Genomic DNA, 26,113 nt, shown 5'->3' on the forward strand with positions numbered 1-26,113 from the left:
CTTGGCCCCTCTTTCTTCTGCTTTAAGCCATCACCAAATCCTACCTGAGACACAATTAGCACGTTAGCAGAGCACCATACAGAGAAGCTGTTTCAGAGACTTTCTCCCAGATGCTGTTTTCCTCCACCCTTCTGTGCTAAGTCAGAGGCAGCTAGGTGGGACAATGGACAGAGTGTGGAGTTTGGACTAAGAAAGACCTGGGTTCAAATTTTGCCTCAGACAGTCACTAGGCATATCATTTAGCCTTTCTCTGCTTCAGTTTACTCATATCTAAAATGGGGATAATAATGGCACCTACCTCATAAGGTTCTTGTGAAGATTATATGAGATAGCTTTGCAAACCTTAGATCATTATAGAAATATTAGCCTTTATTGTTGTCTGGGAGAGTAAGAGAAGTTATTACAGAGGGAGGAAGTGAGAGGCGATCTATGTGGGTATGGGAACATGAGATGACCCTTGAGAGCCAACCACTGATGGCCAGTTTGGAGAAGATGATGTCTGATGCAGAAGAACCCCGTGCTTTAAAGCCAAACTGAGGGTCAAGGTCAATGAGTCACAGAAACAGTATTGGGCAGGACTGGAAAAGCTGGTCGGCTGCCCAGCCCATGACAGTGGCAAACAACTTCAGACACGTGTCCCTTTACTGTCAGCCCATTCTGCCTGACTTGTCTCCAGCAGGATCTGGCCTGTCTCTAACTCCCACTCACTGGTCCTGGCTCAGCCCTCTGGGGCCAAGCTGAGCAAGTCTGATCTTTTTTTTCCTGTGACATCCCTTCAGCCTCTCAGACAGTTCTTCTAACCTTGGCACCTCTAGACACTTGGCAGGTCTAAGGAGAAAGGAAGGGAATGAGCTTTTGTATCACACCTACTATGGGCCAGGAACTGGGCTGGTTTAAATACTGTCTCATTTGATCCTCATAACTTTGTGAGGTAGGTGTTATTATTATATCCTCATTTTAATAATAATAATAACAACAACAACAATAAGCTATCATTTACATAGCACATACTGTGTGCCAGGCACTGTGCTGAGGACTTTACAATTGCTATCTTACTTGGTCATCACACCAGCCCTGAGAGGAAGGTGTTATTACTATCATCCGCATTTTACCAATGGGGAAACCGAAGCAAACAGAAGTTAAGTGACCTGCCCTATGTCACATAGCTAATAAGTGTCTGTGGTCAGATTTGAACTCACGTCTTCCTGAATCCAAACCTTGCTCTTTATCCACTGTACCACCCAGCACCTCTAGCAAGCATTCTGTAAATGAATCATAATTATTATTAATGCTATTCTCTTACGGAATTTGTAACAGTCCTGACCAGCAACCATAAAGCCTATATTTGCAGGCCTTTGGTAGTAGGAAGCCCACTGCCTCCTGGAGCAGCCCATAGAATTTCTGCTATAAATGTTTTATTTTATTTTGTTTCTAATTCCAAATCTCTCCCTCACTCTACCTCCCCATCCATTGAGATAGTACCTATTATAAACCTGAGGTCATGCAAAACATGCATTAGCCATGTTCTAAAAAATAATAAAGAAAAATAACTATGCTTCAATCAGCGTTCTGAGTTCATCAGTTCTCTGTCTGGAGGTGGATAATATGTTTCACCATGAGTCCTTTGCAGTTCTGGCGGATCCTTGTATTCATCAGAATTACTAAGTCATTCACAGTTGATTATCTTTACAATGTTGCTGTTACTGCAGACATTATTCTCCTGGTCCTGCTTCCCTCCCTCTGCATCAGTTCAGACCAGTCTTCCCAGGTTTCTCTGAAACTATCCCCTTTATCATTTCTTCAACACATACTATAGACCACATACTATAACTTGCTCAGCCATTCCCCAGCTGTTGGGTATCCCCTCAGTTTCCATTCTTTGACACAGACAGCTGTAATTGTTGGGGTGTCCTTCCTTCCTTCCTTCAAAGCTCTTCTTCCAAAGCTCAGCCTATATGACTTCTCCTTCTGCAAGCTTCCCTGATCCCTCTAGATGACTTTTTCCTAGAGCACTTCGGTTTTCTCCCTTACACCCAATATGTCTCACTTTGTATCAGACTGATTTATGTATATGTCATATTCACTCAACCCTCCCCCCCCATTAGAATGTAAGCTCCTTGAGGGCAAAGACTGTGTTGGCATTCATATCTGTAGCTCCAGCAGCTTTGCACAGCAGGTGATTTATAACTATTGCTGGAATTGAACTGAATGGAAAGACCACTAGTGCTGGGGAACCTGGGCCTGAGTGCTGTTTCTTTCCTGACTGCATGACCCTGAACAAGTCACTTTATCATTGCCTCATCTATAAAACAAGGATCTTGGACAAGATGCCTCTGAATCCCCCTCCAGCTTTGATCCTGGAACTTACCTGGCTGACCTTAGCAAGTCATCTAACCTTTCTGAGCCTCAGTTTATCCACCTGTAGATGGGGCCCCATCTAGGTATAGCTCTGTGACCTGGGACCAGGGCAGGACAGAGACTGACATGCCTTACACTGAAAACACACCAAGGGACGGGTTGCCACATGAAGCCACAGCCACTAGCAATCATACTCTCCCTTTTTGCCCAAATGTTTAAGGGGGCTACCAGGATGCATGAGACAGTCTGGTTTGCTGGACTTGGATGGATGGCTGCTGCCCAGATTCCATTCTATTGTATTCAACAAATGTGTGCTGAGCGCTTATCCTGCACCCCTCACCCCAAGCTCTGCCAGAAATGTGAATTGTAGCAACTATTTCCTGACATATAGTAAGTGCTATATCGGGAGGGACTGGGCTAGAGAGAGATGGCCTCATAGGTCCTTTCCAGCCCCAGATTCCAAACCGTCTGATTCTGTAAGCTGAAGATTCATAAAATCCTTGGAGTTAAATGGGCTAAGAGTTTAAGAAAGTCACAGGGCATGAAATAGATGGATTCTGGGAAATAGAGAAAAGTAACTGAGCTTGGGTAGGGATGAGGAGGGTGACTAGGAATGGAGCAGCTTTCAATAGGCAGGCAGATGCCCTCTGGGGTCGCTGCCAACTCAAAGACTCCCAACTCTGTGCAGTTTATGTCTTGTATACGTCTGTTTTTCTTCACGCTGTCTCCCCTGTTGGATCGAGTTCTAGAGCAAGAAGGTACTTAAGAGGCCAACTAGTCCAACCCACTCATTCATTGTGGAAGAAACCTAGAGCCCAGGGAGGGAATAACACTCCTGGTCACACAACTAGTCAGTATCCCAGGTGGGATTTGAACCCAGGTCCTCGGACTCTGGCGCACCATACCTGAATGTAAGCTCCTTAAGGGCTGTGTAGTTTTGTTTTGTTATTTTGTTATTTTTTGTTTCTTTGCATGCCGAAGCCCAAGGCTAGACATAGAGTAAGCACTTAATAGCTGCATGTTGATTGGTTTGTTGAATGAATGCATGAAAAAGGATTTCTCAATGCTTCCTCTGTGCCAAGGGCTGGGATAAAGTTGGAGATATGAATGGAAAATCTAGATGGTGCCTGCCCGCAAGGAGCTCCCATTCTCATTGGAGGAGACAATACTTAGAGGAAGGTTGTCTTGATACAGACTTGGGAGGGCTTGGAACACTAATAGCTCAGTACCAGGAAACATGGAACACAAGATTCCAGGGCAAAGGGGAAGGTGGGGATAATCCTAAGGGTGTATTGGCAGGCAGGTCAGGTAGCAATGCCTACGGATCTGGTGGGCGTGTCTTCGAGGCAGATGGGCCTTAGGACCCAAGGGCAGGTAAGCCTACTGGGGGGGGGAGGGGTTGGGGAACAGCTTATACACAGAAAACCAAGGATGGAGTGTAGATGGAGTAAATGCAAAGTCATGGGGTGGGAGTGGGGAGTTACAGTGAAGAGACCAGTGAGCCTGGAGCAGGGGGGTCTAGAGACCCTCCAGAGTTCCATGTCTTGGAATCTCCCACTTTCCTTCAAAGCTCAACCCAAGCAGTACCTACCTTCCAAACAAGACCCTGCCTGATCCCCAGAGCTGCCAATCCTTACCTTGTATGGATTTTGTACGTCTGTGTCTAGGTTGTTTCTACCTGTATGTGCACAGGTTGTCTCCTTGGATGGACTATAAGCTCCCAGAAGGCAAGGGCTGTTTCCTTTTTGCCTCGATGTCTGGTGCCCAGTGTCTGGCTCTGGGCCTGGCCTTACCTAGGTGGCTCCTGATTATTGATGGATCAGCTGATACTCGGCTTCATCACCTGACAGCAGAATTGTGCTTTGGCCCAAACAATAAGTTCTATTTCCCCAGAACTTTGGCATTTACAAAATCGCTTTCCTTCGAATGACCCTGTGGGGGCAGGGAGCACAAATATCAGTCCTCTTATTTGGCCGAGGTTTAACTGGAGGTTTAGAGAAGAAAGGAGGTTTACCTGGAGTCTCCCAGTTGGGCAGGGGGGGAAGATGGAGGCTAATTGAGACAAGGTCAAAGAGACCTCAGCCTTCACCCCTCCCACATGGGACATAAAAAAAAATGGCTTAAAAGAAACATCTGTGTTTATGGGAAAGGAAGAAGCCTGAATTGTGATAAACACATCTGAGGCCCTTGGCTCCATCCTCTGAGGCCAGCCTCACACAGAATCATAGATTAAGAACTGAAAGGGGCCTTAGGGACGGATGAAGGCAACCTTCTCATTTAATAGGTGGGGAAATAGAGGCAGAGAAGGTTAATGACATATCCACAGCTAGTAACAATCTGAGGCAAGATTTAAACTCAGGTTTTCCTGACTTTAAGTCTGGCATGGTCTACCCACTATGCAGTCTTTTTAAAAAAAATATGTATTTTTACTTACTTCATTAAATATTTCCTAGTTACAAGTAAAACCTTTTTCAATAATCATTTTTTAAAATTTTGAGTTCTAAATTCTCTCTCCCCCCCCCCACTCCTTCCCCCTCTTTGAGAAGGCAAGCAATTTGATCTTGATTCTACATTCCACTGTGCCTTCTGACACCCTTCAAAAGCACTGGGACTCTGGGATCATGCTTTGGCCTTTCCCTATGCAGGTGAAATACCCTTCGTTCTTCACAGAAGATAGTTCTCAGGCCCTTCCTCATCTGCATGAGCACAACAAATTGCAAGTATCCCTTTGATGACAAAGTATCTCGCCACATTTTGGAAGAGGTCCTGTGTAAATACGTGTAATACTGTGTAAAAAGGGATGTCTAAATATTCCCTTGAAAATTACACATGGCAGCTATGGCCCCATAGTGGTAAGGAACAGGAAATGGATGCATTTTTTGTATTTTCCAGCTCTAACTAAAATTGACTCAGTAAGCTAGCCACTTTCTATCTCATAATCTCTCACCTCCAGGGAGGAAGAAACTTTGAAATTCTCTGAGCCTCAGTTCCCACTGTGTACAATGAGATGATATCTCAGGGCCCTCCCAGGTCTGACATTACCCATTCTAAGGTCTTAGATTTGACACTCCAGGTCCAGACATCCAGCCCTCCCAGCTCTCACATTCTGTTTTAACCAATTTTGACATTCTCTGTTCTAAGGCCCCTCCCAGCTGATATCCCATGTTCTAAAGTCCTTGACAGTTCTAACTTTCTATGATTCTAGGTCCTTCTCCACCTCAAACCCTACCCATCCCCACAAGGCTTCCCCTGGGTAAGTGGATGTGGGATATATTCAGACCAGGTCTTCTCTTCCTCAAACCAATTTAATTTCAGTTCACAAAATTGGAAGGTTAAGGAAGAGAGGGGAGGAAAGAAGAGGGGGAAAACATCCTTAGAAATAGAAACTTTTAGAGCCCAGGAAGATGCCCGGGTTGGGTCAATGGGAAAACAGGGCCAAGTCCATTTTGTTGGGCATCCCAAAGACCTGCCACGGTGCCAGACTAGCCATTGTTGATAGCTGGATTATTGGTCACGGCAGAGATAAGATGGAGCCCCATTCCTTTGCACCCTGAGGAAAGCCAGTGTGTGTCATCCACATAGAGTTTCCCCACATCTGGCGTGTGCGTCGTTCTCATTTCTGTCTCTTGTAATCACCTGCTTTCTTCAAAGCTGAACAGCTACAGCAGACCTTGCTTGATGTCAGGCCCTCAGAAAACAGCTCCATGTGGGAGGATAGGCGCTTGTCTTATGTATGCTCCTCTGAGTCTTTAAGGGGCAACGGGCTGTTTGGGTTTCTTGCCCCTGACTCCCTGGAAGCCTCTGTCCCCTCAGAGAGTCCTTGTCCACTTTGGCAGTATGCTCACGTCGAACCTTCAGCAAGATGTGCCCCCTGCCAAGGACTGGCCATCCTCAAGACTCCTGTTAGGTGTCATCCCTTTCCTGAAGCCTTCCTTGGTTCCTCCCCCCTCCCACGCCCACCCCACAACATGGAATCATTCTCTCTCTCCTGGCACCCCTCAGAGCTCTCTTCTCTGCCTCAACATTTTATTCATTATCACTTGGCTATGGCTTCTCCACCTTGCCAGATTCTAAGCTCCTTGAAGTTAGTCAATGTTCCAGGATTATTTATCTTTGTGCCCCTAATCCTAAGGGGTGCCACGAACTGTATGCAGTAAGTGCTTAATCAGTTAATCAACAGCACAGCACACCCATCAGGACCAATAATAAATTCTTCCTCTGATAGATTATGAGATTGCCAAGACAAAAGTGAATAGTCCCTGCCTGGGTCTGGAGTCAAGAAGACCTGAGTTTAAATTTGGACTCTGTAACTCTGGGTAAATTCCTTAACCTCTGCCTGCCTCAGTTTTCTCAACAGCAAAATAGGAATAATAATAGTGCCTGCCTCCCAGGGTTGTTCTGAAGGTCAAATGAGATCATCTGTAAAGCACTTAGCACAGCACCTGGCACATAGTAGGTGCTTCATAAATGCTTACTTCCTTCTTTGTTTCCTTCCTGCCCTCCCTGCCCTAACATTCCATTAGAGGAGACGGTATCAATCAATCAACAAGGATTTATGAAGTCCCTACTATGTGCCTGGCACTGTACTAGGCACTGGGTGGGGGGGGTACAAAGATAAAAATGACTAGTCCCTGCCTTCAAGGACCTTACATTCTATCAGGAGAAACAAAGTGTGTGTGTGTGTGTGTGTGTGTGTGTGTGTGTGTGTGTGTGTGTGTGTGTGTACACATATGCATACACACATACATATATTGTTAAGTCATTTTTCAGTTGTGTCCGATTCTTCATGACGTTATTTGAGATTTTCTTGGCATAAAATACTGGAGTAGTTTGCCATTTCCTTCTCCAGTACATTTTATAGATAAGGAAACTGAGGCAGGCAGGGTTAAGTGACTTGCCCAGGGTCACACAGCTAGTAAGAATCTGAGGATGGATTTGAGCTCACGAAGATGAGTCTTCCTGACTTCAGTCCCAGTGCTGTATGTAGTATGGCGCTCCCTAGGTGCCCCATATACATATGTAGGCATATACAAAATAAATATTTGCTTAACTGATGTGGACCAGAGACAGTGAGCATCCCACCTTCCTCATTTTACAGACAGAGGGAAGGCACTGCCCAGAATCATGCCCTTTCAGGCAGCAACATTGCCCAGCCTGGATGGAAGAAGGGCTCCTTCCCCTCTGCCTCCACCACAGCTGCCTCCCAGCAACCAGGCCCATTCACAAAATCAATGCAGCCGCCTGGCCTCCTGCCGAGCCGAGGGTATAAATAGGACAACCTTTTGTCTTTCCTATGCTCTTTGGAGGACAAGCGCCGCATGATTCCAATGTACAAAAATAAAAACTGTGAATTTCAATCAATATAGGTGTCCAGGCTGACAAAGTGCTGAAATGCCTGGGATCACAGGGTTGGGAAGCCAGAAAGAACCTTGGACAGCGTCTGGGCCAGCACCCTCATCTCCTGGGTGCAGAAGGGCCCAGGAAGGAGACATGATTCAAACCCAGGGCCCCTGGCTCCAAACCCAGTATTCTTTCACCACCAAGTTAGGGGAGCCAGGGCACCCAGGTCCCATTTACTGCCTTGTGACCTTGGACATGTGACAGGATATCTCTGGGCCTCAGTTTCCTCTGCTGTAAAAATGACGGGGTTGGATTAGCTCCAGGTTCCTTTTCAGATCTAGGTCTAAGATCCTATGATGTGAACTGGTTTTGAATCTCAGTGCCCCTTCTTACCTGTGTGACCTTAGGTAAGTCACTGAACCTCTCTGTGGGTCTCAGTTTCCCCATCTGTACAAAGGAGTTGGACTAGATGGTCTCTGAAGTCCCTTCTAGTGCTGATCCTATGATCCTGATCTCCCCCCCCCACACACACACACACATCTCCCCAATCCTGGTATCCTTATCATTAGATCATAATTGTCCCAAAGAGAAAAAAAAATTGGAGCCCTCCTCCATTGATGGAGACCCCACTATCTCCTGGGGTGGCCCTTTACACTTTTGAAAGTCCCTGTTTGTTAGGAAATGTTTCTCCTTCCAGTAATCTGTACCTTACCCTCATCAATACTGGGTCTGGCCTCTGGGGCCAGGCAGAACAAGATGGCCCTTCTTTTTTGTGACAGTTCTTCCAACATTTGGCCACAGCTATTATGGCGCACCATCCAGAAGCACTGAATGCCAGAATTTTAGAGTTGGAGAGATCCTCATTGGGCATCCACCACTCTCAGAGTTTTACTGTCATGATGCCTTTATCTTGGAGCTGATCTCCCCTTCCCTACCAACACAACCCCCAAGAGGGGAAGAATGGACTTTCTGGAAAATAGTATGACTGCACCAGTGGGCAGACTGTGCTCTGAACCACCACCACTGTACCCCATCCCCAAACTGAATTTGGTCCAGGCACAAAGCTTCCTAGCTGGCTATGTGTGTCACAGTTATGCACCATTGGGGAATTCAGGACCACCTCTGCTAAAAAGGAAGGATCAGAGCTAAGGGCTTTAGAAGAGACAGATAGGAATCAGATTACTGTAAGGCCAATTTGATGGGGATAATCAATCAACAAACATTTATTATTATTATGGGTAAGAGGCATCAGTGTAGTGGACAAGGAAGGCCTTGTCCCACCTCTGACATACTTCTTTTGTGTGTAGGAAATAAATAGCTGTCCCACACCTGTTTCATGTTATTCATGAAGTACATTTCTACTTTGGGAAGACTGTAGACATGTGCTGATAAATGTTTAACAATAGGTTTCTTGGCCGCAGACTTTTAGAGTTAATCTGCATTATTAACATTTTCTTCCAACAAAACCACAATTTTAGCTCTAATTTTTAGTGTTTACTGACTTCTGAGGTGTCAATGCTCACACAGAAATTTTAACCCCGGCAATTTTTCATCAGAGTAAGGGTGGGTAGAGGGGAAGAGATTCAATGAGTCAATGAGCCAGTGGAAGTGAGAAAAAAGAAGTCTGTCCTGTCTTCAGGCTGGTCAGGGTCCCCAGAACTGATCCTAGTGCCCTACTGGTCCAAACGGCACTTGTCAATGTCAAATAAGTGCATTCAGAATACACAGAAAATGAGTACAAGATACTTTGGGGTGGGAGGCTGAGGCAGTACAAAGCGCCATGAGAAATGTAAGGGTCAAAGGGGAAATCAGGGGAGGCTTCCCAGAGGAGGTAGCACCTGAGTTGGACATCTAAGGAAAAGGAGGATTCCTAGGGACCCTTCCAGCTCTGAGATCCTGGGACTTGGTGGTCCATGCTATATTTCTTCAGCTGTCAGGCACAGTGATTTCATCAGGGCAGGCATGAGGTGGAGGCTCTGCAGAGATGAGTTATGAAGAAACATTACTGCTAACACAACTAATTGGTGACAGCTGCTGCTGCAACCAGAACATTGTCAGGAGTGATTAAATGGAGCTGCCTTTGGGCCAATCAACTTCAGAAATTATGCAAATGCCACTAAAGAGACAGAACAAAGGGAAGGATGAAGGAAGGGAAGGGAGGAGGTGGGGGAATCCTCTCTCACCTCTCCCTTCTAGGAGAGCAAAGCATTTGGTGAACACTGGGCTGGCCACCAGGGCAGAAGCCTGCTTCTCAGGGATCACAAAACTTTGGCAAGGAATCTGCCCTTCAGTTATGGGCCACAGGGATGGAGGAGCCCTGGAAAGAGACCAGGCAACGGAGGCTCAAATCATGTGGTCCTGTCATGGTTAAGTCATCCTCCCCTCTTCCCCCACAGACTATTTTCCTCCTTTATACAATGATGGGTTTTAATTAGGTGATCTTTAAAGTATCTCCCAGCTCTAACACTGTTCTAAAGCTTCCCCCAGCTCTGATGTTCTCTGTTCTAAACTCCCTCCCAACTCTGACATTCCCAGTTCTAAGCCACCTTCCAGATTAATTCATTTATTCAACAAACATTTTTGAAGCACTCGCTAAGTGCAAAACCCTGAGCTAGGTTCTGGGGAATACAAACACCAAAGGAAAAGTCCCTGCCCACAATAAACTTACACTCTACTACAGAAACAATAACTATACAGCAAACAAATCGAAAATAATTTGAAGGGGCAAAAATGTGGATCTGGAAAGGTTGCGTGTAGGAGCTGACACCAGAGTTAAGTCTTGAAAATAAGATTTCTATGAAGCAAAAGTGAACAGGAAGGGAGTTCTTTCTAAGAATGGAGGATATACTGTTGCAAAGGCAGAAGACTGAATGTCAAGTGTGGGGATGCTCCAGAAAGCTCATTTGGTTGGAATGTAGAATACAGGAAGGGAAGTGATATGTAAGTGTGAAAAAGTGGATGGATGGGGCTCTGCACAGTACCTAATACATAGCAGACTCTTAATTAAATGTTTGTTGATTGACTGACTGTCCGGGGCATTCAGTGTCAGGCTAAGGAGTTTGTATTTCACCTTGGGCCCAGTAGGGAGTGAATGAAGATTCTTGAGGGAGGGTTCAGCCCTTGAGGGAGGCTCTTGAGTAATAGGTTCAGCCCTGGGGTGGGTCACTTTCAGTTCTAGCCTTGAAGGAACTCCACGTTCTGTCCAGATAAATATAGTCACATTAAGACACAGACTCATTGGTGATAAATGATCTTTCACACTTCCTGGGACTAATGCAATCTTTTGCCCCAAGATAAGCAGATTTCCAGCTTTTATTTTTAATGAGAATACCTTATAATGGAGAGAGAAAAAAGGTTCCATTTCACAGCATTGGATGATGCCTGAGTAAACAGTATTTTAGAGGCCTAATTAATGTGTAGCTTTGGGGTATGTTAGCTAATAAAACACTGGAGAATTCACCATCACCATCAAAAGAATAGTTACTCAACTTCTGTGTCCAAAGCCACTAAAGCACCGGGAAGAAAAGTGAAGATTTCGGGCCAGTTGGAGTGTTCCAGGACTCCTCCCACACCCAATCCAGAAGGGATGCTCAGTTAATCAGACTTGACAAACGTTCCTCAACATTGGAAAAAAAGGCAACATAGTGTTCTGTAGAAAGTCCTGCTGGGGGCAGGGGAACTGGGTTCTGGCCCCAGCTCCATCACTTACTGTGAGATCTTTGTGGGTCGTTTTCACACTCTGAGCTTCAGCTGCCTCACAACAAACCCGGGGTAACAATTCCTGCCCTTCCTCCATCCTGGAGATGCTCTAAGAATATTATAGAAGAGCCAAATGAAGCAACAGAGATAATGCTTAGATAGACTTGGGGTCTGGCAGCCTGGGTTCACATACAAGATCTGGTATTTATATGATCCTGGCAAGTCATTTACACTCTCCAGGTCTCAGGTTCCCAATCTGTAAAATAAAAGGGTGGACTACATCGCCTTGGAAGGTCCCTTCCAGATTCAAATCTCTGAGCCTATAATCAAATAAGAAAATGTTTCAGAAAGAAGATTGGGGTCAATCTGCCAAAAGCAATCCAACCTGGATTTTTCCCATTCAGTTCTCAAGTCCAACTCATCATTCATGTACGGTGCCTGTCCAATCTACATGAACAGATTGTGTTTGTGTGTATTTAATAGCTAAGGTCGTTTTTAGTATCTTTTATTTTTTCCATGTGGCTTTTGATTATGTTTCAGCTTCCTTAGGTAATGATGATAGCCTGTGTTGGTATCTATTCCTTTGCTGATTTCCCATTTTCCAGCATCAACAGCCTGTTTAATAGGTCAGGTTGGAACAATAAATAATAATAATTATTAGCTAACCTTTAAATAGTGCTTACTATGTGCCAGGCACTGTGCTAATATTTTTGTTTAGTTGTTTTTCAGTCATGTCCAACTCTTTGTGACCTCATTTCTTGGCAAAGATACTGGAGTAGGCTGCCATCTCCTTCTCCAGCTCATTTTACAGATGAGGAACTGAGGCAGTGACTTGCCCAAGGTCACACAGCTAGTAAATGTCTGAGGCCAGATTTGAACTCATGAAGATGAATATTCCTGGTTTCAAGGTGGTGTAGTGGAATGAGCCTTGGACTTTGAGTCAGGACCCCTGGACTTGACTCCCAATTCTACCACTTCATAACCTGACATCTCTCTCTGAGCCTCAGTTTCCTCATCTGTAAGATGGAGATAATAACACTTGCAATCTGTGACTCAAGTAAAGTACTTTGTACAACCTAAAGCACTTTTGTTACTGATGAGTGAGATAATCCGAGAAGGATTTTCCTCTAACTGCCTGATTCATTACTCCCATAATAATCACAGCCTCCAGCCACTCCTCCACCCTCAACTACCAAAGCAATTTTCTGACCATGTCAACCCCTCCCCCCAACTCTTAGTTGAGAAGCTCTACAGGTTCTCAGTCACTTCTAGAATCAAAGTCGTCTCTTTGGTATTTAGCATCCTTCCCAACTGGCACCCTTCTCCCTTTCCAGCCTTCCTTTACTCTTCTCTCCTCCCCCGACTCCAACCAGTTGGCTCATTCCAAAGTTCCTCATGTATGACTCTCCCTCTCCTGCCTTCGTGCCTGGAATCCCTCTTTACTCTGCCTTGCAGAATCCCAAACACCACTTTATACGTGGAGTCAGCCCTGCTCCTTCCAGATGTTAGTTTACCCCATTCCCAAATGACTTTACATTCACTTTGTATATATTATGAATGTTCATGGATCTCTCTCATTAGACCATAAGCTCTTTGAGGACAAGGACTGTTTTCCTTGTGTATTGAGGGCTTGACCCTAGTGACTGGCCACATAGTACTGAACGCTCATTGACTGACTAAGTGAATTACAAATGTTTGGATGTGGGAAGGGTCTCAGAGCTTATCCAGTTCCACTGCCTTCTTTTTAAAGAAGAAGAAGCAAAGTCAAACAGCCAGTTCATTGGCCAGATTTCAACCCAGACCTCCTGAAATTCAGTCTAACTTTTGCCCACCAGTCCCTGCCATCTCTCCAATGTCACAGCCCAGCTAACAGAATAACCAAGGCAGGACTCACAGAGGGAACCCTTCAGACCCTCTAATAAGGCAGTTAAGATGGCATGAGGGGCAGGCTGGACCTTTGGTGGCCATCAAAGCATGACCTACCTGTGCAGAGACTAGTCATGAAGCCACATTCTCTTCTCTGTGGAGAAGGGATGGGAAGGGCCGAGAAGCAGAGACTTGTGGACACAGGATTTATTGAGAATCAGAGGACCTGAAATCAAGTCCACCTGTAGCATAAATTGGCTGGGTGACCCTGGATTGATCACTTCGCCTCTCAAGGCCCCCAGGTAGCCCTCAGAGACCGTAAATCACAGAGCTGTTGTTGATCTCTGTTTATGGTGGGAGAGTCTAATGAAATCATGGGTCCAGTCAAATAAGATGCAATATCACAGATCCTCAGCTTTGGAAGGGACAAAAAGGTCACTTATCCAACCTCTTAGCCCCATTTTATAGACGAAGAAATCAGGGCCAAATACCTTCTATGGATCAGAGCTGGGATCAGACAAAAGTATCCTGATGCCCAGGCAAGGACTTTGGGAAAGTCCTTGTCCCAAAAGAGCTGATAGAGGCTTGCTATTTCTCAGGGACAGATATGTACGGCCAGAGATAAAGTGATACTAATGTGTCCCTTGACTTGGGTCCTCCTCACCTAATGGTACAGTGGTAAAAGCATTGACTCTGAAGTCAGAGGACTCAGGTTCAAATCCCACTTCAGAAGCTTGGTCACCCATGTGACTTTGCTGGTTACTTAATCTCCCTGGGCCTCAGTTTCCTCATCTGTAAAATGAGAAGATTGGACTAGCTGGTCTCTGAGATCCCTTCCAGCCCTAGAATGGGGATGTTGTGATGAAGCTATGAACACAGCTGATGGAGTCCCAGGCTGGGAGGCATACCACTGGAGGATTGATAGTGCCCTTACCCCTTCAGAAGACTCAGAAGGCAACATAGCCAGCATTAGCCCAGCAATCTTATTTGACCCTGGCTGCAACATTTCATGAATCCAAAGAGATGGGAGACAAATTGAAGAATACGTTTTTGGCTCTATCCATTCCCAGACTGATCATCCAGAAAATCTGCTTCCATCAAGTCACCCCTTTGCAAAAAAAAAAACCCAAAGCAAAACAGAAACACTCCCCCTCCTGCCCACCTTTTGCTCTCTCCAGCCCAGGATGCTTTCAATGCCTTATATAAGCTGGCCCCACCCACCCATCCATTCCATTCCAACTAAACATGGCCCCAGGAGAAAGTAAGGCCTTGAGGGCATGTTTTCATTATCTCTTTTTATCCCTAGCCCTATAATAGGCATCCAGCTAGTCACTGTGTAGGCACGGAGTGGGAGGTGGAGGGGGTCCAGGTCCATACATGAGGAATGATACAGTTCTTGCCCTCAAGGCACTTACAATGTAAGAGGAGTGAGAACAGGGGCAAAAGAGAAGCCCAGCCAAAAGGGCTTTTGGGAAATTTAAGGAAAGGGAGCTCATTTTCACCTATGGAGGTTTGAGGGGGATCCAGGAGGTAAGGGAAGACTTCCTGGAAGAGGAGGTCCCTCAGCTGAGCTTTGAAGTAAGAGAAAGATTTCCAGCACTTTCCTCAGCTTGCAGGCAGCCTATAGTAGGAAAAGATCAGAAAACAGCTAGCTAGTAGAACTGTTTGGCTGGAACATAGAATGAATGAAGGGGAATAATGTAAAATAAAGCTGATAGGCAGGTTGAAGCTGGGTTGTGGAAGGCTCTAAGCACCAGGCTAAAGGGTGTTTATATTTTTTATTCTACAGACAATAGGGAGCCACTGAAGGTTTTTGAGTAGCAGAATGACATGGTCTGACCTATGCTTTAGGAAGATTATTAAACAGTATGAAGGACAAACTGTTAAGGAAAGATAATGGAAACAGGGAGACCAATTATGAAGCTGTTGAAATATTCCAAAGTAGAAGTGATGAGGGTCTGAGAAAGGGTGGTGATGTGGGGATGGGGAGGAGACAGATATGAGAAATGTTATGGAGGGAGATTCAATATTCACAGACTTAGACCTGCCCTGGCAGTTATCAAATCCAGGCTCCTTGTTCCCTCACCGCCACTCTTTGCCAAGTATTTGATTTGGGAGGCTGTGAGAGATGGAAGAGCCAAGAATGAGCCTGCAGTTGTGAATCTAGGTGACAGGGAGGATAGTACCGTCATTAAAGTTTATGAGGCAATTTGGGAGAAGGAGCAGATTGTTGAAGGGATAGTTAGGGGGTAGAGCAAGAGTGTATTCATAGACTCTAGAGCTGGAAGTGACTTGAGATAGCTTCCTAATTTTAGAGAGGAGGTCCAGAGAAGGAAACGACTTGCCCAAAGCCACACCATTGATAAGTAGAGTGGGAATTCAAAGCCAGGTTTTCAGAGTCCAAAACCAAGGCCCTTTCCCCCATACAACACACCTCTCTAGTTCACATATCTTTTGCTTTGGCTAAACAAGATCACTTCACAGAATCTCAGAGTTGAAAGAGGCCAATCTGAATATGAACAGGAATCCCCTCTGCAAAATCTCCAAGTAATGGTGACCCAGTTTCTGTTCGAAGACCTACAGGCATGGGAACCTCACTACCTACCATGATAGCTGGTTCTACTTTTGGACAAGAAGTTGATCTTATGGAGCCAACATCTCCCAGCAGTTTCTTCCCTTCCTCCCCCATTCCACTCCCACATTGTTCTTTGCTCTAGGGCTAAGGAAAACAAGACTAATCCCTCTTCCACAGAAGGGCCTATCATGCCCCTCCCTAAGTCTTTTTGCAAGATAAACCTTTCCATTGATCCTTATAGAGCACAGAGGCACTATGGCATAGTAGATAGAGCTTTGGTCTCAGAGTTAGGAAGACCCAGTCCATATCTTGACACATGTAGGCTGCGGGACTCTGGGCAAATCACTCAACCTCTCAGTGCTCCCGATATTTCTCCAAACCTAGTCTAAGTCACAGAGGAAGTGCTTACCTACATTGGTAGATAGAGTTTCCCAGACCAATGACATCACTGGTCCAGTCCTTATCTCATGCTTGAATCTGTGTGGCACAGTCTCCTTGCCATCTTGGTGCCTCTCTCTGGACCCTGTCTCTGTCCCTGTTCTCCAGCTGTGTCTAGCAGGATAGAATACCACCTTTCTCTTTCCACGTACAGAGCCTTTAAAGTGGCCTAAGATCACATTTATATAATTATATTATTATTTTGGGCTCCATCTCATACGATTGACTCATATGGAACTTTCAGGCAGGAAACCCCACCGATCTTCTCAGAGGAGCTGTTTTTCAACCTCACCTCATCTGCTCTGCACTTGTAAGGTTGATTTTCTTAAATCCAAGTGGAGGAATGAATAGTTATCCCTTTAAAGTTCCATCTTCTTAGATTCAGCCCAGTGGTTTCTAGCCTGTCAAGATGTTATCTGATCTTGACTTTGTCATCCAGTGTGTTAACTATCCCTCTCAGCTCTATGTCTTCTCTATGATTGATGTCTTCCTTCTGTACTTTTATCTAAAAATATTACATGGCACAAAACCAAGGAAGGATCCTTAGGGTACTCTACATTGGACCCTCCCAAGCTGACATCAATTCATTGTTATCATTCAGTTGTTTCAGTCATGTCTGACTCTTTGTGACCCCATTGGGGTTTTCTTGGCAAAGATGTTGTAGTGGTTTGCCATTTCCTTCTCGACCTCACTTTATAGATGAGGAAACTGAGGCAAGCAGGGTTAAGTGACTTTCCCAGGGTCACACAGCTGGTAAGTGTCTAAGGTCAGGTTTGATGACTCTTCCTGATTCCAGGCCCAGCACTCTCTCCACTGTGCCACTTAGCTGCCCATCAATCCTTAGTGACCACTTTTTGAGTTCATTCACTTAACATCATCTGTGTTATCAACCAACCCACATTTCTGTGTCTTGTCCAAAAGAATAGCATGGGGGCCTTTGTGAAATGTTCTGTGCAAACCCAAGTGTATTCTGTTTGGGGTCTCCCTTGATCTACCAGTTTAGTAACTCCATCAAAAAATTAAATGAACCTTGTGTACTGTGGCATGCTCTTAATGATGCTATGCTGGCTCCTAGACATCACTGCTGCCCTTTCTAAATACTCACAAATCATCCCTTTGATAGTATATGCTAGAATTTTGCCAGGAATTCAAGGCAAGCTCACTGGCTTAGTTTCCATACTTCATCTTCCCTTTCTTGAAAAAAAAAGGGACATTTGTCTCCATTGCTACAGCTCTCCTCTTCTCTAAAATGTTTAAAAGATCACTGAGAAGGAGCTGGCAATCAGGTTCATTAGTTCTCTTAGTGTCCTGGAAGCAGGATGGAGTTTTTCCCGGACCTGGAGACTTGAACTCACTGAGGGCGCTGAGAAGGTCTCCTACTTCCTCCCCTTTCTCTTCTTAAATGTAATTGTGTTTCTTTCAGTCTTCAGAAGATTGGTGACAACCTCCCATCTCTCCTGGTTAGCTTCCCGATGCAGAATTTTAGACCATGGGTTCCAACCTTCTCTTTCTTTGAATCATTTGATTTTTGCCCCCATTGTACAGAAGAAGATTGAAATATAGATAATCAGAAGATCAAAGAGGAGACGCCAGAGACCACCATGCCCATTGCTGCATCATTTTACAAATGAGGTTTATAGAAAGACACTGATTTGCCCAGGCTCATAGAGAGCTGGTGTCAGAGCAGAGCTTTCAAACCTCATCTTTGGACTTCCAATACACACTCCAGGTTGTGTCTCAATGGCATTTCATTGCTGGGGAGCTACAAACCTTCCTGCAGAAGCTCCAGTGAGTTACAGGCCTGCTGGAAGCTCAATGTATATTTTATTAGGTTCCTCAAAAATAGCATATTGGGGGCAGCTAGGTGGCGCAGTGGATAGAGCACTGACTCTGGATTCAGGAGGATCTGAGTTCAAATCCGACCTCAGGCACATAACACTTACTAGCTGTGTGACCCTGGGCAAGTCATTTCACCCCATTGCCTAGCCTAAAAAAAAAAATCTAAAAAATTGTATATTGGGATGGCGGAATATTTGAGAGTGAAGTTGTTGCCAAAGACCTATAAGTCTTCACCACATAAAATATTCCAAATATTTGTCCCTACCTGTCCAACAGTCGTAACAGCAATGATAAAGATACTAAGATCTGACATTCGTATAGCACCTTACAACTTACAAAGCACTTCAGCTACATCTAATCTGATCTTCATAACCTTCCTGGGAAGTATGTCTACCCAGGAATTATTACACTGTTTTGCAAATGAGGAACCTGAGGTAGAGAGAGGTTAAGTAGTTCACTACCTGTGCGAGCTTGAGCAAATCAAAAACTCCTTGGGCTTCAATTTCCTTCACTGTAAAATGAGGGGGTTCAACCAGCTGGCCTCCAAGGTCCCTTCCAGTCCTGTGGTCCATCTGTGGTCCTAATGGACGTGCCCATCATCATACAGTGCATGTGGGAACAGGGATTTGAGCCTGTTTCTCCCTCCTGGGAGCCCACTTCACCACCCCATGCAGGTGTTTTATTGTCTCTATTCCATTCATGTTGAATTTGAATAGAGATTTTTCCTTTTCTTTTTTAAATCTCCTGTCTTTTCAACGGCTTCCCCTTCCTCTCCCCCATCTTAAATACATAGGAACTCATTCCTATCCATATGTCTGCACCTCCTTTGGCAGATGTGAAAGCTGCCTTCCAGAAATTAACAAATAATTTGTGAGTTTTCTAAATTACACGCATTTAACACTAAATTAAGTCCTAGAAGCTCTTCAGAGGGCTTGGGAAGAATTATTCACACATCTCTGAAAAATGAGACAAACCGTGATCATTTAGAGCCCAATGCCATCACATCTGACTGTTCCACAATGGAAAAGCAAAGGAGCTGGCTGCTTGTGGCGAAGGGTATGGATGGCACTGAGTGGTGGTCAGAATTCTGCTATCCCTGCAAAGGGCTGCATTTAAAAATGGGGCTTTGGAAGTGTTTCTCTTTCTCCAGCCTTGAAGTGTGAGTCCCATGATATGCCTAAAATAACATCACACTTTCTTCAATATTGGCCAAAATTGAAAGCAAGAGTAAAACCCATCTGTAACCCACCTTGTTATTTTCGTCAGATTGCAGAGAGAGCACCAGCCAATCCGGAGCATCACTGAATCCCTGAGATGGAAGGGACCTCGAAGGCACTGAGTCCAGCTCATACCAGACCAGAAATACATTCTCCACTTGCCTGCCAAGTACTCATTCAGCCTTTCCTTGAAAACTTCCAGTGATAAGAGTTTTATTACCTACAGAGGCAGCCTGTTTACTGCGAGCCAGAGAGACAGTACAGAATAATGGGTGAGCACTGGACTTGGAGTCAGAAAGGCCCTGGGTTCAAATTCTGATCCCTACATTTACTAACTATACGATCCTGGGTAAGTCACTTAACTTCTGAGCCTCAGTTTTTCTCGTAAAATGAAGGGATTAGACCCAATGGCTTCTAAGGTCATTTCCAGCTCTGAATATCCAATCCTACAATCTAATGGGTAGGCAGTTTTATCCTTATTTTAAGGCATGACCTATCTCTTTTCAAACTCTACTGCTTCTGCTTCTACTTCCTGGGACCAAGCACTAACTTAATCCTCTTCTATGTATGGGCTTTTGAGAAACATGGAGGAAAGTTCTTATGTGGGAGCCCCCACCCCCAACTTTCTCTTCCATCTAAATACCTCTAGTTCTTTCACTCATCATTCATCATCTGGAATTACTGGTCTTCAGTCCCCATCATCTTCATTGTCCAAATTTATTCAGACATGTTTCAGAAGAACTGGATGGAACCTTTGGAGAGATTCTAATCTGGCTCCCTCACTTTAGAGATGAGGAAACTGAGGTCTGGAAAGGAGAGGTTACTGGCCAAGGTTCACAGGTAGGAAGGGATAAAGCCCAGATTCTAATTCCCATCCTCCCCCTCCAGAGCTAGGACCTTCCAGGGTACCTCTCTTCCCTATCTACTTTTTCTGCACTTTCCTAGAAGACCAAACTAAGTTCTGGGCAGAGGGAAACCTGACAAGCTCAGCTCAGCATCCTAGCCCAGGCCAGAGAATCCTCAGGTAGGGTAGCACCCCACACCCAAGGCAGCTGTTCCTTTGTTAATATTCTTCTGTCAAGAAGCCCTTCCTTGGGACTGAGCTTAAAGACATCTTCCTGCCATCATTGCTCATTCTGCCCCCTAGTGCCAAGCAGAATCCATTAATTCCCTGTGGAAAGTGATTTATCTTATCAGGTTCAGTCACATACAGGGGCCTGAAGGACCTCACCAGAGGATTTAGGGCCAGAAGGGGCCTGAGAGGTAATCTAGTACAAGCCTCTTATCTTATAATGAGGAAAATGAGACCTAGAGGTGTGAAAGGGCCTTTTTCAAGGTTACTCAGCCAGGTGGCAGAGTGGGTAGAACACTGGACCTGGACTCAGGAAGTTCTCAGTTCAAATCTAGCCTCAGACAATGAGCTTTAATAAGTCGCTTAAACTGCTACCTGCCTCAGTTTCCCCATCTGTAAAATGAGGGTGGTAATAATAACATCTATCTCCCAGGGCTGTAGGGAGGACCAAATGATAAATATTTGTTGAGTGCTTTGCAATCCTTAAAGCCCTATATAAATGCTAGCTCTTATTTTTATTGTTGTCATTGTTATAACTTCAGCTAGTAAGTGGTGGGGCTGGGGTTTGAATTGGGAGGTTGTTTTTGAATTCAGTTCTGAGCTCCAGAGGTGTTAGGACACAACCCTAGGTGGAGAAGAAGTGGGTGTGGGATTGGGAGGTGGGAGAGGCTGGGAGGCCAAGGAGAAATAGACACAGTTTTTATTTTCTTATTTTCTTCTTAGGGCTCTGTCTCACAAACATCTTTCATTCATTGTCAAATGAAAATTCACTGAAGACAGAGACTCAATTCTATTCAGTCCAAACTTAGGGATCCTCTACTCCAACCATCACCCCCTCATTTTAGAGGAGGAAACTGGAGTCTAGAGAAGCAAACATTTGCTCAAGGCCACACAAGGCTAGTGGGTGCCCAGAGCCCAAACTGGCATCCAGGTCTTTGATTCCAACTGCTGTGAACTTTTGATGATACAGCATAGCTCAAACCAACCCAAGCACTTCTTAAATGCTTACTGTATGCAGAACTCTATGCTTGGCATGGGGGAAAGGTCCCAGTTGTAGAAGAGGCACTAGGGTCTCTACCTGAATGGAGGTCAGAGTAAAGTAGGGAAGTAGGGTACCACCCAGAGAACAAGAATGACATTACATGTTTAGCATGAGTTATACACACACACACACACACACACACACACACACACACACACACACACAATGTTATCTGAACAGAGCATGGCAGAAAAGACCTCTGGACTGGGAGTCAGAGGACCTGAGTTCAAGTTATGGCCCTGCCCATTACTAAGTGTGTGACCTTGTATAAGTTACTGTCCCTGTCTATGCCTCAGTTTCCTCATCTCTAAAATGAAGGGGTTGAACTAGATGCCCTTTGAGGTCCATTTCAGGGCTAGATGGATGAGAATAAGAGCTCAGGTTGATATTAACAGAAGAGAATTGGGGAAAGCTTCCAGAAAGGAAGAATCTGAGTTGGTCTTTAAAAGGGTCGATAGGAAAGAAATCAGCTGGAGAAGAAGGAAAGAAAGGTCATTCTAGGTACAGAGCACAAAGGCTGATTATCTACCTCATCAGCAGGTATTAATTAATACTTATATAACTTAATTATTATTGTAATTCCCAGAATTTAAGTGTCACCTTGGGCACTCACTAACATGTAAATCATGCCATTCCAACCTCAGTTTCTCCATCTGTAAAATGGGGATACAAAACCTCACACTCCTACATCACAAGAGTCTTATAAACTTGAAACACCAGAAAGAAGAACTATTATCATTTCCATCTTCCAGCTTCCCGAGGACCAGGACAATGTATTCCTTATTTTGGGATCTCTCTCTCCCCTCTTCCCCAAGGATCTGCAATTTCTCCACCATGGGTACTCCTTCCATCTATGCAGAAGGCAGCACAGGATTACAGATCTAGCATCAGAAGGATTATTTAGGACAATGCCCTCATTTACAGAAAAGGGAAGGGAGGCTCGGGAAATCTGTGACTAGTCCAAAGTCACAGGAACAGTAAAACATTGGAGGTAAAATCTGAAGCCATTTTCACTGCCTACAGAGCCGGCATTCTCTCCATGATACCATACTGTGATTTAGCAGAAATTTAATAAAGTTTAGTAGAACTAGGAAGCTGCCTGAGGCATGTGGAGGTTAAGTGATTGCCCATAGCCAGTAAGTGGCAAAGGCCTCAGAGATAAGTGATAAGAGCTGGATTCTGAGACTAACCCAGCACCCTCTTCTTCCCAGGCTGTTGAAGCCCAAGGCAGGGATTTAATGACTATTCATTGAATAGATGTTGAAGACCTTTCTCTGCCCAGATTCCAAACGAGAAAGTATTAACTCACTCCCTTTCTTCTCTCCTCCTCAATCCCCCCACACACCTCTAGATCAGGGCTCTCCCTGGGGAACAGGGAAGGGGGTAATGCCTTTAGGGTCCCCAAAGAGAAAAAAATTATCAGTTTCTCCCCACTTCTTCCCAGTCCCACAACCTGCCAGGATGCAGGCTCAGGCAGATGGGAGACTTCTCAAATAGCTTTTGTCCCTCATAAAGGCTCTCAATCTTCAGAATAGGAGCTGGCTTTGGGGTTTGGTTCTGAAGAGGGCACTTCTCTTGACTGGATGAGCTCTGCTGGTCTTTTCCTCCCTGGGAATTCTCCCTGGCCCAGAGGAACTCAAACATACCAGAGCCCATCTTATCCGAAATGCTGCCATCTAGTCTGGGCTATGGAAATTCAAAATTCAGCCTTTCCTCCAGTCATTCCAGCCTTGATCCAAAAGCTTCACCCTCTCCTGGGTCAGAAAGCCGCATTTCTTATTTAGATCCTTTCCTAGGACTTCAGAGCTGGAAGAGACCTTGGGGATCATTCAGTTCAAACCTCTCGTTTCACAGATGGACCTCTGGTGGTAGTGGCATCAGTTTAATTCAGAAAGAATTGATTAAGAAGCTATTAGATCCTGCTGTACTGAGAGAAGAGAGACAAAAAGGAAACAGCCCCTGCTCAAGAAACCAGAACTCTGTTCTCTGGGTTCCGGATTCAAAGCTCCTTCTATGATACCACACCAAGGACTGCTCAAGTTAAAGGATTCCTATCCATTCCGCCACCTTTTCCGAGGTCATTTCCTATCCCCCTCAGAGCTCTTGGCGAGGAGTCAAGAGCTGAGAGTCCCAGTCATAGGATCACAGGGGCAGGGACTTGAGAGATAATCTAATGCAATTTCCTCATTTTACGGGGGGGGGGGGGGGTTGGTTCCAGAGTTCGGAAGTGATTTGCCCAAGGCCTTGCAACTAAGAGGAAGGGGTCGGGAGGGGTTAGGGTCAGGATTCCAGTGCAGTTTCTATGACTCCAAATCACCTGATCTTTCAATTGCCACGGCTGCGCCTCAGTTTCCACTTAGTAAAATGAGACGACTGGTTTAGGCTCCTCTCTGTTTTAACAGGGTGGGACTGGAGGATATGAAAGATTTTTTTTTTTAAGGAAGGTAGGGTGAAGATGGGAAGAAAGAAGTGTCTCCACTGACCCACCCTTGGCTTTGGGCAGCCCACCACTACAGGGAAATCACCCCGAGTCTGCAAAACAACGGCCTTCAGTCAACTCCTGGTTTATTTGCTCATCTGAAGATCTCACTTTATTGAACGGCGCTCCCAATATTATTATCACATTTCAGGGAACAACCGTTGTTTCTTAGGAAATACATTCTTGCCAATACTAGACAAAGATGAGTCCCGACCCTCTACTTCGTGGAAGGCAAGAGCATTAGGAGCAGCGCTTCCTCTTCATTGGAACGAGTGTGCCCGGCACCAGCCTGGAGGGGGAACCACCGCCCCCTTCCCCTCCCCCAAGATTCTCTAAGAGGACCATCCGGGACTGGCTCCGGAGGAGAGGTTGGGGGAGGGAGGAAGGCAGAATTCGGACCCGGGCTATCCCTCTCAGCCAGCAGAAGTCGGCGGAACGCGAAAAGGAAGGCAAAAAGGAGCCCCCCTCCTCCCTCCCCTTTCCGTGCTAGCTTCCCGTATCTTCAGCACACAGCTTCTCTCGCTAGCTCTCGCTCTCCCCCACACAGGCGCTTATTACAGAATTAAATATCCCGGAGCTCTTTTTTATTACATATCCCTGGTTTATCTTCCTCCCCCCAAGAGGGCAGGGAAGCCTTGTGGCTGGCGTTTTAAACGAGCTGAGGCGGGGCGAGCTCCTATCTTTACCGGCTGGTGGAGGTAGCCCCAACCTGCTCCCTTTCTGCTCCCCCCCCCGCTGAATAACAAATAATAATAATTTGAATATATAGATTTATATACATATGTAAAATCTGATGAAGCTGCGGGTCTAGTTGTCATGGCAACAGCGAGCACTAATGAGCTTCCTAAGGTTCTAAAGACTAATGCCCTCGGTGCCAGGGATAAATATTGATTCGGCCGCGGATCGAAAGCAAGCCTTGTGCTCGCGGCCCCAGACTCAGGAGTAGAGGCGCCCGTGGAAGGTGGGAGCTGCGGGGGCGGAAAAGGGGTTACTGGCTTTTCTAGGGACGATTGGGATGTGAGAGAAAGAAACCTTCCTCTTCTCCTTCCTGGTACCCCCTCCCCAACTTGGAATCCCGAGTCCTTAGAGAGCGCCAGCAGGCGCCCCTACCCACAGTCTGGCCCCGCCATCTCCCAGGACCTGCCGGCACCCTAACCTCTTTCTTAGCCGCTGGGACCATCTGGCACCGTCCCCACCCATTAGCGCCATGGACCTGTTTGCCTGTGCCTTTTTTTCTGTTGTTCCCAGAACCTGCTACCAGCTTCTCCAACCCCCTCCCCAGGTGTGTCCCCGACCTGCTGGCACACGCCCCTCCCCCAGGTGTCCCGGTCAAGCTGGCATATGCACCCCACCTCCCCAAGTGCGTCTTCGATCTGCTGGTACGCGCCTCCCTTCAGGTGCGCCCAGGTCAAGCTGGCACGGGTTACCCTTCCCAGATGTGTCCCCGACCCTCTGGCACGCGCCCCCCCTTCCCCAGGTTCAAGTGCGCTCTGGTCAATCCGGTATGCTCTTGGGACAAGCTGGAACGCTCCCCCTCTGCGAGCTGGGATTGCCTTGCCTAAGCACCCTGAGCCTAAAGCCTGGGACCTGCATGCTTGCGCCTCCCCCACTTACCCTGGCACGCGCCCCTCCCCGCGCCCAGCTCCCAGGACCAGTTGGCACCCCTTCTCTGCCCTGGGGCCCCGGCAGCCTCTCCCAGTTCTCCAAGAGCCGGGGGGGCTGCCCGGCCGGCTTCCTTACCTGGGCGCAGCTCCCCGGCTCCTCTGTGGCCAAGCAGCCCCAGCTGCCGCCGCCGGCAGCCGGTTTCTCCAAGGGCGCATCCGCCGCCGCCGCCGCCTGCAACAGTTGTGCCGGCTCCGCGGGCTCGCGTTGGGCGCCCGCAGCTCTGAGTTCCGGGGACTCCCCAGCGCGTGCGCCCGGGGGCTGGACGGACGCCCTGGATGGAGCTGGGGCTTGGATCCCCTGCCCTCCGAGCCTTGCCCTTGCAGGGCCGGGTACCCGGGGCCGCTGCTTCTCCTCCTCTGCCGCCGGCTGCGGGGACCGGGCTAGGAGGGCTCTCCTCGGCCCCCGTTACGAGAGGTGGGCAGCAGCCCCCGGGGCTCGGGGGGCCCACATGAGGTGCCACCGGCCGGCCTGGCCCGGCACGGAGGGAGAGAGGCAAGCAGGCAGGCGGCCCCCGGGCGCCTAG

The 26,113-nt window shown here is 46.4% G+C and overlaps 1 protein-coding gene across 1 annotated transcript in view; it reads right to left on the reverse strand.

The window, feature by feature from the left end:
• Nucleotides 1-25,752, reverse strand: part of SHISAL1 (shisa like 1) — a 119,540-nt gene extending 93,788 nt beyond the window's left edge. Inside the window, exon 1 of the mRNA XM_020982834.2 lies at nucleotides 25,666-25,752. The gene's annotated coding sequence lies outside the window, so the exon portion shown is untranslated. The remainder of the gene's footprint in view (nucleotides 1-25,665) is intronic.
• Nucleotides 25,753-26,113: the final 361 nt, after the last annotated feature.

This window comes from Phascolarctos cinereus, unplaced genomic scaffold (genome assembly GCF_003287225.1).
Source record: "Phascolarctos cinereus isolate Bilbo 61053 unplaced genomic scaffold, phaCin_HiC Scaffold_1;HRSCAF=81, whole genome shotgun sequence".
Taxonomy (NCBI): Eukaryota; Metazoa; Chordata; class Mammalia; order Diprotodontia; family Phascolarctidae; genus Phascolarctos; species Phascolarctos cinereus.